Source organism: Onychomys torridus, chromosome 1, assembly GCF_903995425.1.
Source record: "Onychomys torridus chromosome 1, mOncTor1.1, whole genome shotgun sequence".
NCBI classification, from domain to species: domain Eukaryota; kingdom Metazoa; phylum Chordata; class Mammalia; order Rodentia; family Cricetidae; genus Onychomys; species Onychomys torridus.
Window position 1 is genome coordinate 32730199 of NC_050443.1, and position 16053 is coordinate 32746251.

The window sequence follows — 16053 nt, forward strand, 5'->3', positions numbered from 1 at the left end:
GAGAGCTTAGGGGAGCAGGAGATACCAGCTGGATCAAGAAGAGAAAGGGAGAACAAGGAGTAACAGACCATGACAAATGAAGACCACATGAGAACAGGAAGAAGCAAAGTGCTAGAGAGGTCCCCAGAAATCCACAATGATACATCCACTGGAGACTACTGGCAATGGTCCAGAGAAAGCCTGATCTGACCTAGTCTGGTGATCAGATGGTCTAACACCCTAACTGTCATGCTGGAACTCTCATCAATAACTGATGGAAGTGGATGCAGAGATCCTCAGCTAGACCCCAGGTGGAGCGCCAGGAGTCCAATTGTTGAGAAAGAGGAGGGACTGTAAGAGTGTGAATTGTTGAGACCAAGATTGGAAAAGCACAGGGACAAATAGCCAAACGAATGGAAACACATGCATTATGAACCAAAAGCTGTGGAGCCCCCAACTGGATCAGGCCCTCTGGATAAGTGAGACAATTGAATAGCTTGAACAGTTTGAGAGGCACCCAGGCAGTGGGACTGGGACCTATCCTTAGTGCATGAGCTCGCTGTTTGGAGCCTTGGGCTTACACAGGGACACTTTGCTCAGCCTGGAAGGAGGGGACTGTACCTACCTGTACTGAATCTACCAGGTTGAGCTGAATCTCCAGGGGAGTCTTTGCCCTGGAGGGGATGGTAATGGAGGGGAGGGGCTGGTAGGAAGGTGGGGGCAGGGGCGGGATGGGGGAAGAGAGGGGAACCCATGTCTGATGTGTAAAATTAAAAAACACAAATATAATAAAAAAGAAGTTGGGCGGGGGGAGGGGGGGGGATGGAAACAAGTGTAATGAGCAGACAAAGGCACAAGAGGGAGACAGAGGCCACAATGTATCAGTATGTAGCTAAAGAGATACCAGACAACCAGTGTTTCCATTCAACCAAAGGGAACCCCTGTCTCAGTTCAACTAAAAAGACCTGTCTCTTCCACTGAGTTGGAAACATCTCCTGGCCCATGCAGCAAGGACACCTCTAGTGTATCCACTAAGAAAACCCTGGCCTCCAGATTCAGTCATCTTGAGCTTCCTGGGAAAAGAAACACAGAACATGAAACAGAACAGTAACAGAACAAAATGACAGACCAAGACAAAGAGCACTTACTCACTAGCCTAGGTTTTGGATTTTCAAAAACACTCACATATTGGTGGTTTTAGGGAGACTTCCTGACCAATGTGCCATAAGTTAGGGTTTGTGAGAAGTCCCTAAAAATGGTATCATCCATGTATGCGATCAGCAAGAGCACTTATTATCTCAAGAATAAAGGTACAAGTGTCTTGGGGATGAACTTCTGACAAAAAGGAAAAGGGTGACCCTGAGAGCGGCTCTCAGTCTCCTTTTATGCACAGCTGAAGGAGCTCCTAAGGCAGTGAGGCCATTCTATATAGGACTGGCTTACATAAGTGGCAATCATCTTGGTACATTTATAATTAGTTAGGGCTAGCAGGCATGGGCTGAAGCTCTAGCTTTTCCATTCATGGGCAAGTCTGGACAAGTCCCAGGCTTTGTCCTTGTTTGGTTATTATTTGTGGTAAGGATGGCTATGGCTCAGGCCTAATACATTCAGGAACACAGGCCTAATTCTTAACTGACTTATTAAGAGCCTGTCATGGCATTTGCCTGGCCATCTCAAAATAGCTGCCTGTGTGTGTGTGTGTGTGTGTGTGTGTGTGTGTGTACATATGCCAGTAAATCCAACCACACAATGGTAGCTTAACATAAAACTTTTTGCTTTTTCCTTTGTTTTGTTTTTATTAAAACATGGTTTCATTGTGTGGCCTGTGTCGGCCTGACATGCAGTATGTAGGCAATGCTCATGAAGAGCTACCTATCTTTGCTTCTAGACTGCTGGGATTACAGTCAAGTGCCATTACACCTGATTCCAACTCTTATTAATGCATCATTTAACACAAATTGACAAGAAAGCTTCAGAGATAAACCACTTTAGCTAATAGAGACTTAATATACAAATGCCTAGTACTTCATCTAACAACTCTGGAGCTCATAAACTTCTCAGCAGCACACAAAGCTTCCTCTATAAAATTTTAGCTCAGAAGACAGTCCTCATAAAGGCCAACAAATTGAAATAATTCCTGTATTATAACATCAAATACAAGCAGAAATGAAAAACAAAAGAAACAACAGAAAACATGCAAAGACCAAAGATTGTATGATCAATGAATTATAAAAATAAGACACCAAATTAGGAAAGAGACTGGTTGATGAAAGAGATCAGCAGTAGCAGGGGGATGTCAGAGAGTAATAGAGAGTGAATGTGATCACAATGAATTGTCTACACATATGAAACTGAAAACAAAGTAACAACAGCAATGATAAGGATTTAAAAACATATAAAAGTATACAATGAATAAGTTGTTATTACCAAGAATGCAGTGATACTTCAACATACAAAAAAGTTAATAAGTCTAACATGACATGTAAATAAAATGAAGAAAGAAACCCATTTGATAATTTCAAAAGAGGCAAAAAATGACATTGGCAAAATTGAATGTTTCCTTAGGATGAAAACTCTGAAGAAATCTGGAACAGGAACATGATAGTGTAAGATGGTAAAGGTGATATATTCCAGCCAGCAGTTTACTGAATGACATCACCTCTTAAATTTATGAATAAGACAAGCACATCCTCTATCCCTCTTTTCTTCATCATTGTGCTTGAAACCTTAGTAAAAGTAATATATCAAGAGAAAGAAAAAAAACCATTTACAGTTTATCTTTTAAATGTAATAGAGCTATGTACTTTAAAAAACAGGAACATCTCACAGAGTATCAAAAATTCAAGATGGGAACAATTTTACAACTTCATGTTTAGTTTGTGTTTGGACTTGGTATTATATTTTTAGGAATGAATGTATACGTGCAGATATAGTGTTGGATGATTTGGGTGATGTAGAAAATAAGCATGCAAATGCATCAGAAGACATTAGAACAAGCACAGACCAAATGATGGTGAAATTCTTGATATTCCTAAATCTCTTTGGTGGACAGCCATTAATATATTCAGAATTATTTGTTCATGCACAATAATTGATGTTTGTTGGCAGGACATCAAAATAAAGACAAAAAACAGCTTTGATGAGCAGCAGGAAGCACTTAGGTACACAGCATGACAATAGGAGGTTCATCTGAGATGATTGCTCAGGAGTGGAAGGAGGTTGTCATCCCTCTAAGTAAATGCTTTTCTCTGATTGCACTCTCATCATAGGTAGAAGTGGTATGAACTAGCATTCTAAGGCTTTATTATTAAACAATAAATTGATCATTGGTCTAGTCAACACCCTTCATGGCCACAATGAAGTTAAACTTCTATTTTCTTGGTTTCAGAGGGTTTTGTTGCTGTTTTTTTGTTTTTGGAAAAAGAATTTGAGAGTGGATAGGGGGCAGGAGAGGATCTGGAAGGACTTGGGGTGAGATATCAACTATATTTAATTTAATAATAATAAATAATCAAATATATTTCAATTAAAAATGATTTTTAAATAAAAAATATTAAGAAGGAAATGACAAGTTTATATTGCATTATCTGTAATGTCCTGTAATATTCTTTGATGCTAACCAGTTTATTTATATTTTTATTCCTAATGATATTTGTAGGTATAATTCATTTTTAAAAATTACTCTGTGTTTTATTGAATGAATACTAAATTTATGTATCCATTTTTTATTCCTGGATAATTAGGCATATCAACTGTCCATAATTATTTACAATATAATAACAAACACTAAACATTTTATGGGTATAGTAAACTTTATTGATGGTATTCCAGAGAGTAGGGATCCCTAAACCCCTTCCTTTTTTCTGGGGTTCTGGGATAGAAACTGTGAGGGAGATGATCAATGTTGGGGATTGAGGTTGTACAGGGACTCCTTCCTAGTCCAGGACCTCTCTTGCTCTTGTGTTCTTGCTGGTGTAGGTGGTCCAGCACTTATTCTGCCTAGGAGGCCATGTAGGCCATGAGGTCCACTACCCTGTTACTGTAGTTGTATTTATTATCATATAAGAAATGACCTTTACTAAGTTGACATTGAGAGCACTGCCAGCCCCAGTATCATAGAAGGAAGAGTAGGTATCACTGTTAAAGATGCAGGAGACAACCTGGTTCCCAGTGTAGCCTGGGATGTCCTTAACAAGCCCTTGGATGCCTGCATCACTATCTTCTTGATGTCATCATATACTTGGCAGCTTTCTTCAGGTGACATGTCAGAGCTACGTCAGACACATTGTGGATAGGAACACAAAATGGCATGCAAGTGAGCTTCTGACTGAGTTCTGGGATGACCTTTCCTACACCCTTGTCAGCACCAGTGAATGCAGGGATGAAGTTCTGGGCCATCACACAACAGCTTCCCAGAAGAACCAATCACAGTTTTCTGGGTGGCAGTGATGTATGTCATGGACTGTCATCATGAGTCCTTCCCCAATGCCAAAATTGTTGTGGATGATGTTAGTAAGAGGCTCTAACCAGTTGGTGATGCAGGAATAATTGCTGACATTCTTGAGTGAATTGTCATACTTCTTTTTTTCCCCTTTTTTAAAAATCATATTTGTGTTTTAATTTTACACATCAGCCATGGGTTCCCCTGTCCTCCCCCCTCCTGCCTCCACCCTCACCTTTCCCCCAGCCCCTCCTTTCCATTCCCATCTCCTCCAGGGCCAAGACTCCCCTGGGGCATACTTCTTATAACCCACATTCATTACAAGCATGAAGGCATCAGCAGAAGGAGCAGAGATGATAACTCTTTGGGACCCACCTTTCAAGTGGACTCCAGACCTCTCTACTAGTGAAGACACGAGTAAATTTCACAACATATTCTCTGCCAGCAACATCTCCTCAAACATGGGCAGGCTCTTGCTACTGGAAGATGGTGACAGCCTTCCTATTGATGACAAGCTTCCACTTCTCAGCTTTGACTGTGTATATATGATAGTTTCTAAAGCTATATATGAATATTTTTAACTTTCCTAACTATCATCAAACTAAATAGCTACAAAAGTAATTACTAAAACTATCACAGTAACACTAGCTACTTATAGTATCACCTGTATATGTGGTGCTATTTAATTTGTGCTCTAACAAACAAAGTTTGCCCTAGGGATCAGAGGAAAAAGTCAGCCACTATATTTAACATAGAAGTTAGGCAGTGGTAGCACATGCCTTTAATCCTGGCAATCAGGAGGCAGAGATTCATCAGGATCTCTGTGAGTTCAAAGCCACAATGGGAACAGAGTCAACCTTGGTGGTACATACCTTTAATTCCAGCAATAATTAACCATAGAGATCTGCAGGGTCTGTACAGACAGGAAGTGACAGAGCTGATCAGAAAGAGAAAGTCATGTAGCTGGGTGAAGAGAGAAAGTAAGATGGCAGGGCACAGAAAGCATATAGGCATGAGTATACAGGAAGTAGCTCTCTCTTGGGCTGAAGATTTCCTAGAAGTAAGAGCTTGTGACTGTGGCTTATTCTATTCTTTTGAACTCTCAGCTTTTCCACCCAAACAAAAAAGAATATACCTTCTTCTCAGCACCCCATGGAACCTTCTCTAAAATCGACCACATACTTGGCCACAAAGCAAGTCTCAACAGATAAAAAACAATTGGAATAACACCCTGTGTTCTATCAGACCACCATGGTTTAAAGTTAGATTTCAACAACAGAAAAACTACAGAAATCTTACAATCTCATGGAAAATGAATAATGCTCAACTGAATCACCAATGGGTTAGGGAAGAAATAAAGAAAGAAATTAAAGACTTCCTAGAGATCAATGTAAATGAATACACCACATACCCAAACTTATGGGATACTATGAAAGCAGTGTTAAGAGGGAAATTCATAGCACTGAATGCCCACATAAAGAAGCTGGAGAAATCTCATGCTGGTGACTTGACAGCACACCTGAAAGCTCTTGAACAGGAAGAAGCAAAGTCTCCCAGGAGGAACAGACACCAGGAAATTATCAAATTGAGAGCTGAAATCAATAAAATTGATTATTTCTATAAAGAGAACAATACAAAGGATTAATGAAACAAAGAGTTGGTTCTTTGAGATCAACAAGATAGACAAGCACTTATCCAAACTAACCAAAAGACAGAGAGAGAGCATCAAAATTCACAAAATCAGAAATGAAAAGGGGGACATAACAACAGACAATGAGGAAATCCAGAGAATCATCAGGTCATACTTCAAAAACCTCTAGTCCACAAAACTGGAAAATCTAAAAGAAATGGATAATTTTCTGGATAGGTACTACATACCTAAGTTAAATCAAGGCCTGATAAACCATTTAAATAGTCCAATAACCCCTAAGGAAATAGAATCAGTCATTAAAAGTCTCCCAACCAAAAAAAGCCCTGGACCTGATGGTTTCACTGCAGAATTCTACCAGATCTTCAAAGAAGACTTAATACCAATACTCTTTAAATTGTTCCACACAATAGAAACAGAAGGTATATTACCAAACTCCTTCTATGAGGCTACAATTACCCTGATTCCTAAACCAAACACAGATGCAACAAAGAAAGAGAACTACAGACCAATCTCCCTCATGAACATTGATGCAAAAATACTCAATAAAATTCTGGCAAACAGACTCCAAGAACACATCAAAACAGTTATCCACCATGATCAAGTAGGCTTCATCCCAGGGATGCAAGGGAGGTTCAACATACGAAAGTCTGTCAATGTAATACACCATATAAACAATCTCAAAGAAAAAAACCACATGAACTCTCAGCTTTTATCCCAATATCTGGCTCCAGGTTTTTTATTATAAGACCTTTTATAGTTCATGTTACATGTATATTTTGAGATCACATTATCTTCTTCTGTTTGTGTTGATAAATATTTTCCATTTAATTTTTGTTAAGCTGATGAGAGTGAAATAGTATCTGCAATACACACTTTTCATTTGAACATTAACAATAACAGAAATAGACTCTCTGAATTATATTCTCCAGATACCACCACATCGAACCTCACCATCTAATTACTTTTATCATTAATATCTCTGAATACAAACTTATGTTTTTGTTAACATGTCAACATGAATGGATCTTAAGATTTTTCTGAGGAAAGGAAGAATCACACATATGGAACACATTTGTTCTTCACTCTCTTTAATAAACTCTGCTCTTTATGTTCTTATAATTTAAATTCTCACATTATGTATTCAGTCGAATTTTCTATGATTTCCCTCTTTGTTCTTAAAACTACAATTATTTTATGCTTCTTATAATTTTTAAAATGTGATTTCAGTTAAAAAAGAACAAGGGCATCATATTTAGGGGGTTGTATAGAATACTATGATTTGAATGTCAATAAGCTATCTCCTTCTTCAGGGCTCATGTGATTGATGTTTTCTCTTCAGGATGGTGGGTTTTGGAAAATTGTTTGAGTTTTAACAGGTAAAGTTTAGAGGATGGTCCTCAGTATATTGGGGGGTATGGTCTCAAATGTTATATTGGAGAGATGACTCAGTGTAGAAATTTTCTACTGCTCTTGCAAAGGACCTTGGTTCATTTATAAGTATGTAAAGCAATGCACAACAACCTGTAACTCAATCTTGAGGGTAATCTAACACCCTCTTCTCTGCTTTGAAGGTGCATTCACTCACACAATCCTCCACAATTTTAATTAATCTTTTTAAAAAGAAGATATACAGATGTAAAATATTTATGGGAAAGTGTTTGTGATATCCATTAAAAGCTAAAATTACTAGGAACAAAATTAGATACTAGAATATAGAATATATATTAGACTATAATATAAAATATAAAAATAACTGTCCACTAGAATATAAAAACACTTATGGCACCAATTTTTGCAAAGGAAGAACAGCAGGAATGCTCATATACTGTGGAGGATATAAAAAATAAACTATTCAGGAACTTATAAAGCCAGATAAAATTTCCTAAAAGTACAAAAAGAGGCTTATCATAAAACAAAGTAGCTAAGTTATTTAGAATTCATAAAATTCATAAAAAATCCACACCCCATATATATTTTTACAAAAGCATGTGAGCTGAAGCTCATGACAGTGCACTTACATAGCACATTTAATGCCCCGGAATCAATCATTAGCACCTCACAAGCAATATGAAGAAAAGCTTGCATGACTGACTCTCTTTGCCGTATCTAGAAGTGTACAAAATGTTCTTTGTGGGTACGTGAATGGGGAAAGAGTGGGATATCCACACAAAGTGAATCATTAATCATCATTAACAATAAATGGCCCACCATGAGAAGACATGGAAGAAGCTTAAATGAAATCTGAATAAAGTTAGTCTAATAAAGCCACATGGTGGTTCAAAGCAATAAAACTAAGTATGGGAATTCATAAAACTACAGTGAGAGTAATTACTAGGAGCAAATGCAGGAAATGAGAGAATAAAAATTGATTTTAGAGAATCAAAACTATCCTGCAGAAGATTTTAAAGACAGGTGAATATTCTTCTTCTTTATATGAATGATTGCACAATAGGTGGTTCAAAAACGCAACAATTAAATGAAGGGATTATGAACTTAGCTGGGATTGATATAATGTCAGCTATCATTTTGATAATTCTTGTTTTATCCATAAAAATGTTGGCTGACATGTGTGCCAAGATACAGCCCTTAGAAAAAGTTACTAGAGAAAATTTTGGCATTTTGACTGATAAGTTACAAGTTTTAGAAAAAGTTACCAACACAGATAATACAGATATGCAGATGAAGACAGAGAAATTTAAAGGAAAACCAACCTCACCATCACGTTATAAAATTAGAAAGAAACAGTCTAAGGTTATGAAGCAACTAACCTTAATTTAATCCATCATCTTATAGGAACAACTCCCAAATGACAGGTATTTCCAAGGCTATATAAGAGCTGACTGGATTCCTGCAGAAATGTTAGATTTAAGGAAATTTAAGGAAGTGATAGCCTCATATGGTATGCATTCACCTTTTGCAAAGCAGCTGTTAAATTCATGGTCGACTAGCAATGGAATTGTCCCATTGAGACAATTTGATTACAGCAGTATTGGAATGTGGTCCTCAATTTACAGTGAAGGACCTGGTGTAAAGATGATGCTAGTCCCATTGAACAATGAAGTAGGGTTAGAAGTATGGAAATCTCCCAAGGTCAACTTCTTGCAGAGGAAGATTATGCTAATGTACAAAGACAGTCACTATATGATGACCACACCCTGACTCTTTGCCCTGCAGCAGCTTTGAATGCTTGAGACAGAATTGAAGAAGGCAGAAAAAGAACTGTGTCATTTACTAAAGTTACACAGGGACCAAAAGAAAGCTTGACTGAACTTTTATGAAGATTGATGTCAATTGTAAATAGAATGACACAAAATTTAGAAGCTAGACATAAAATAATTGTGTCTTTGGCTTTTGACAATGCTACTTCTCAATGCGCAAGGTTAATTAGGCTTTGAAAGGCAAGATCGGCACCCACAGAGGATTGGATCCAAATTACAGTCAATATTGAATCTTATAACTATGATGATGCTTGAACAGAACAGGTGATTTCCAAAGGCTTGAAGAAAAATAAAGATGACTGATACTTTAATTATGCCAAACATGGGCATATAAAAAGGGAATGTAGACAGGGCTTTCCTAAAAACAATATTTCTTTTAATCTAAAAGGAAGGTCCTTGTCTTCTGGACTATGCAGAAGGTGCTACAAAGGCTGATATTACAATGCAGATCAACAAAGGGACAGGCAAAGTAACCCTTTACCATCAGGAAATAGCTTGAGAGAGTCAGAAGAAAAAAAATATTCAGGAGAAACCATAAAGCAAATATTTTGGCAAACTTCTATAAATGATTAATGACCAAAGTTAAAAATATGACTTTGTACAGGAGAAATAAAGCTATAGATACCATCAAAATTGATAAAGGCTATATTTGAACATGAGAGACCCCTTGATTAGAAGAGATGATAGTTCCTCAAATAGCGTGACCATTCAATCTAAACTAACTTGTAAGACTAACAAATGCTTTACATTTTATCAGATATAACTTGCCAAAAGGGACACTCCCCATTGTTAGAGTTAGAGCAGTGTGGTGATATTTTATTTGTGCTGAAATGTGATATTATTTTTATGTTAATATATAAAGTTTGCCTGGAGATCAGAGGTCAAATAGTCAAGCATAAACAGAAGTCAGGCAGTGATAGCACACACCCTTAATCCAATCACATGGCAGGCAGTCTCTGGGTGTTCAAAGACACAGCTAATCATGATGAAACATGCCTTTATTTTCAGTACCAACCATAGAGACCTGGAGGTCTGTATAGACAGGCAGTGATGAGAAAGTGATGTGGCTGGGCTTAGAGCCAATGAGAAGGCAGAACAGGAAGGCAATAAAAGCACAGGTTAGACAGGAAGAGTCTCTCTCTCTCTCTCTCTTTCTCTCTCTCTGTGTCTCTCTCTCTCAGCTACTGCATAGTGGTAAGCTAAGTCTATAAGTAACTATTTGTTATTTTCCGATCTCTTTGGCTATTACCCCTGTATTTGGCTCTGTGTTTCTTATTTAGTAAGACTATTTAGAAATTCATCTACATTTGGTGCCTATGTGGCAAGAATTCATTAAAAAAAAAAAAAACATTGGTGGCCTTTCAGGACAGGGGTTACAGGCCCCAGCTCGGCCAGAGTTTACAGGCCCCATGGGCCTGGCTGGAGTTACATGCAGTCATGCTCCACACAGCCAGAGCTGGACTCTATTGTAGTGGAGTTTTCTCCAGTCCTGCCTGGCCCTGCAGCCACTCAGACCCAAATAAACACACAGATGCTTATATTAATTAGAATTGTTTGGCCTAACAGCTCAGGCTTCTTGCTAGCTAGATCTTACACTTAAATTAACCCATAATTCTTATTTATGTTTAGCCATGTGGCTTGGTAGCTGTTCTCAGTCTGCTTTCACATCTTGCTTCCTCTATGTCTTGCTGGTGACTCCCCCTCTGCCTTCCTATTCCCAGCATTCTCCTCTCTCTTTGTCCTGCCTATACTTCTTGCCTGGTTACTGGCCAAATCAGCACCTTATTTATTAACTAATCAGAGCAACACATTCACAGCATACAGAGTGATATCCACAGCTGCACATAGCTTGTGCTACTTGAGGACTGATCTCCAACTCACATGGCTGGAGCTTAAAGGGGCTGGAGCTCAAAGGGCCCCCAAAAAGCTCAAGCTGGAGCATGTGGCTGGATTTTAGCTTTTAGCTTTTTCTGTTTTCTGGTAGGAAGTAGGTGCCCTCTCCCTCCCTTTTTTTCTGGATTCCCATCTCAGACTGCAACTATGCTAGGTAGCTGTTTTGAAATTCCCTTGGACTTCTACTGCTCTACACAGACTTTATAAGTCAATTAAGATATCAGATATCTTAAAGGGAGAAACTACTTAAAAGAGAAAAAATTTTCCACATTAACAAAGTTGGAGATATCTTTACAACAGAAAGTAATTGGTCTTTGTTTCATAAAACATTAGGCAGTCTGAAAATGGAAGAATTACATGAGAGGATTAGTGTTGATGGTATATATTTAACATCAATTATGTATATTATTTGTTTAATTATTCTTATTTTACTATTAAAAAAGGTTGGTCAATTCAAGTGCTAAAATAAAAGCTTTAGAAAAGCCTGTGAAAATGAATTATAGAAAAATTCAGATTCAGACAGAAGAATTTAAAGGTAAAACTATTTCAGAATTGGATTATGAGGTTACAGAGAGACAGCTTGTTTTCAAACAATCAAACTTAATTTATCTGGTAACCATACAGCAACTACCTGATTAAGGGCATGTGCAAGCTAATTGGATTCCAGTTGAAATGTTAGATTTGAGGAGATTAAAGGAAGCTATAGTATCCTATAGCACACATTCTCCATTTGTAAAGCAAATGTTAAACTTGTGGTCAACTTATTATGATTATTCCTCAAGACTGGAAAGAATTAGCAATGGCTGTCTTGGAACCTGGAGCACAATTGCAGTGGTGCATGTGTTATAAAGACGAGGCTAAGACAATAGAAAATCAATGAACTAGAGGTATGGAAATTTCCCAGCTTCTTGGAGAAGGCCAATATGCTGGATTACAAAGTCAATGTTTATATGATAACCAGACCTTAATTCTATGTTGCATGGCAGCCATGAATGCATGGGACAGAATTGAAGAATCAGGGAAGAAAATTGAATTATTCATGAAAGTTATATGAGACCTGAAGAAATCTTCATGGATTTCTTACACAGGCTGTCTTTAGCAGCAAATAGAATGGAACCAGATTCAGAAGCTAGACAGATAATAATTGATTCTTGGCCTTTGAGAACATGAATGCAGCATACAAAAGAATAATCAGGCCATTAAAGGCAAGATCTGTACCTTTGGAGGACTGAATCAGGGACACAATTAATGTTGAGTGTCATGGCCATGATGATTTGTGGATAGGAGAAGCAATTTCAAAAGGTTTGAGGAATGTCAGATGTTTTGGGTGTGGAAAGCAAGGTTATTTGAAAAGTGAATGTAAACAGGGCATTCCTAGAAAGAATGTTTATTCCAGGAACCACAGCAACAGAATGCCCCTCCCTTCTGGAGTATGCAAATGGTAGAGTAAATGTAAATATTGGACCAAAGAATGTAGATCAACAAAGGACAGACAAGGTAATCCTTTGCCTCTTTCCTCAGGAAACTCCTAGAGGGGCCTGATGCAGGCTCCCACAACAAATCTGGTTCAGACCTTTCCTGCCATCATAGAAGAAACCCCTACTCAGAGCAATTAAATAACCAAATGCCTATTGGAATAAACCAGGCTGCTTGGGTGACAGAACACCTGAGGTAGAGAGAATAGAAAATACAGCAGAAGCCATAAAGAATTTTATTTTTGGCAAATTTACATAAATGAACAAAGACCAAAATTAAAAATATGAATAAATGACTTCCTCTTGGAAGATTTATTAGACACAGATGCAGATGTTACAATAATTGCACCAGAATTTAGGCATCCAAATTGGCCTAGTCAGGAGGTAAATATTCAGCAATTAGGGATTGTAACATTATCTCAAGTGAAACAGAGTGCAAGATGGCTCGAATGTCTAGGTCCAGAAGGACAGAGAGGAAATTTAAAGCCATATGTGGCTAACATAGCTATGAACTTATGGGGTCATGATCTATTACAACAATGGAATACTCAGATTAACATTTCTCTGACCTCAGAAACAAATCATAAACTAGCACATGTTTCTGAGAGAAATATTAGAAGGTATTATTCTAACAAGTTGTCACCAGCCATCCAGATTGTACAAGAACATGGCACAACAATGGATGATCTTTCAAAGACAACAACAGCTCTACCTTTAAAATGGTTAACAGACAAGCCTGTATGGGTTCAGCAATGGCCTTTAACAACAGAGAAACTGCAGGCTTCAGAAGAGTTGCTATAAGAGCAGTTAAATGCTCAGCATATTGAAGAATCAACCAGCCCTTGGAATTCTCCTGTATTTGTTATTAAAAAGAAATCTGGTAAATAGAGAATGGTAACAGACCTAAGAGCAATTAACAAAGAAATTCAGCCAATGGACTCTCTACAATCTGGAATTCCTTTGCCTGCTCTGTTGCCTAAAGGATGACCTCTTATAGTTATTGATTAAAAGACTGTTTCTTATTAATAACCTTACAAGAAAAAGACAGAGAAAGATTCTCCTTCATGATGCCTACTCATAAAATTTCTCAACCAGTTAAGAGATATCAGTGGAAGGTTCTTCCACAGGGACTATTGAATAGCCCAACCCTGTGCCAATATTTTGTACAACAGCCATTGGAAGTGATACGTAAAAAATTTCCTAAATCTATAATTTATCAGTATACAAATGATATTTTACTAGCCTACTCAAATGCATATACTTTAGAAAGAATGTTTGAAATAGTAAAAAATATTTTGCCCTGTTGGGTAATATAAATTGCCCCTGAAAAGATACAAAGAGGAGATTCTAATAATTATTTAGGTCTACAAAAAATTAGAGCCCAAAAGGTGCAAATTAGGAGAGATTGTTTATGGATTCTTAATGACTTTCAAAGATTATTTGGAGACATTTTTTATTTATGAACTATTGCTGGGGTAAAAATGATAAATAGAGTAATTTGTTCAAGACATTAGAAGGTGACAAGGACTTAAATAGTCCAAGAGAATTATCACCTCAAGCTGAGAAAGAATTGGCCTTAGTAAAAATGAAAGTACAGGAAGGACGTGTGGATAGTGTGGATCCAAAGCTCTATTGCATTTTGGTTATTTGACCCTCTAGGCATTCTCCTACAGGAATTTTAATGCAGAAAGAAGATATATTGGAATGGATATTTCTACCAAATAAATACCGTAAAAAATTAAAAATTCATGTGGAAAAGATCTCTGATTTTATTTTAAAGGAAAAATTGAGACTTTGTCAATTAGCAGGAATAGCCCCAGTAGAAAAAGTAGAACCTTTAACTAAGAAGGACATTGACAAATTATGGGTAGAAAGTGAACCTTGACAAAAAGTGTGCAATAATTTTTTGGGAGAGAATAACAACAAATATCCCAAAAGCAATAGAATTCAACTTATAAAGAGAGCTGAATGGATTCTGCCTCGCGTTGTATGGGAAACACCATCATCTGGAGCTTGTACATTTTATACAGATGCAAACAAACAAGGAAAGGCAGGTTAAAAATCAGAAAATTTAAGTAAAGTGGTACAAAGTCCTTATAATTCAGTTAAAAAATCAGAATTGTGTGTTATTCTGTTGGTATTAATGGATTTCTCAGAACCTCTCAACATAGTTACTCTCAGTATGCTGAAAGAGTGGTATTACTTATTGAGACTGCAGAATTTAACCCTGATGAGTCAGAATTTACTTCACTATTTATTCAGTTATAAGATATAATCAGGAACTGGAATCATCCCTTACATATAATTCACTTCCAATTCCATACAGATCTGCCAGGCCCTCTATCAAAAGGTACTGATGAGATTGATAAATTATTTGATAGGAAATATGCTGGAGGCCTCAGAATTTCATAAAAGAAATGTCAAGAGTAAAGGTTTAAAACAGGTTTTTTTCATAACCTGGCAACAAGCCAAGGAAATTGTAAGGAAATGTCCTACTTGTTACTTTTACAGTCAGAAACCACTACCAGCAGGATGTAACCCAAAGGATACTCAGAGGAATGAAATCTGGCAGATGGATGTGTTTCACTTTGCAGAATTTGGAAAACTGAAATATGTACACCACACCATTGATATTTATTCAGGATTTCAATGGGCAATGCCCTGAGTTCTGAAAAAGATTATTCTGTAATCACTCATTTGCTAGAAGTTATGGCCATCATGGACATAACTGCACAAATGAAAACTGACAGTGCTCTAGTATATGTCTCTGGTAATTGAAACTGTTTTTTGATTATTACAATATAAAGCATATTGCAGGTATATCACATAATCCTACAGGCCAAGCAGTTAGAGAAAGATCAAACAGAACCCTAAAGGATATGCTTAATAAACAGAAAGGGGTAACAAACCACCCCAGAAATAGATTACATGATGTTCTATTAACTTTGAATTTTCTCAATGCTAATGAGACAGGAACAACAGCTGCCGAGAGACATTGGATAATAGAAAAAAACTACAGAATTAAATCAGTCTATATACTTTAATGATGTGCTTACCTCAGAATGGAAACCAGGATATGTGTTACCTTGAGGATGAGGTTTTGCTTTTGTTTGTACAGAAGAAGATAAGCTGTGGATACCATAAAAATTTGAACAAGAGAGACCTCTTAATTAGAAGAGGTGATAGTTCATCATCCAGTACGACCAATCAATTTAAACTAATTTATAACACTAACAAATGTATTTTATTTAATCATATATAACTTGTCAAAAAGGAACCTGCCCACAGTTAGGTCTGGGGAAGGTTTTTTTGTTTTTGTCTTTCAGGATAATGAAGGCTAAAGAATCTCAAGAAAACTGATGAAATGAGACATCTGAAGAAAATGGACAAATCTTC

The 16053-nt window shown here is 37.1% G+C and overlaps 1 pseudogene; it reads right to left on the reverse strand.

Moving 5' to 3' along the window:
* Positions 1–3978: 3978 nt before the first annotated feature.
* LOC118594626 lies at positions 3979–8156 on the reverse strand (annotated as a pseudogene).
* Positions 8157–16053: the final 7897 nt, after the last annotated feature.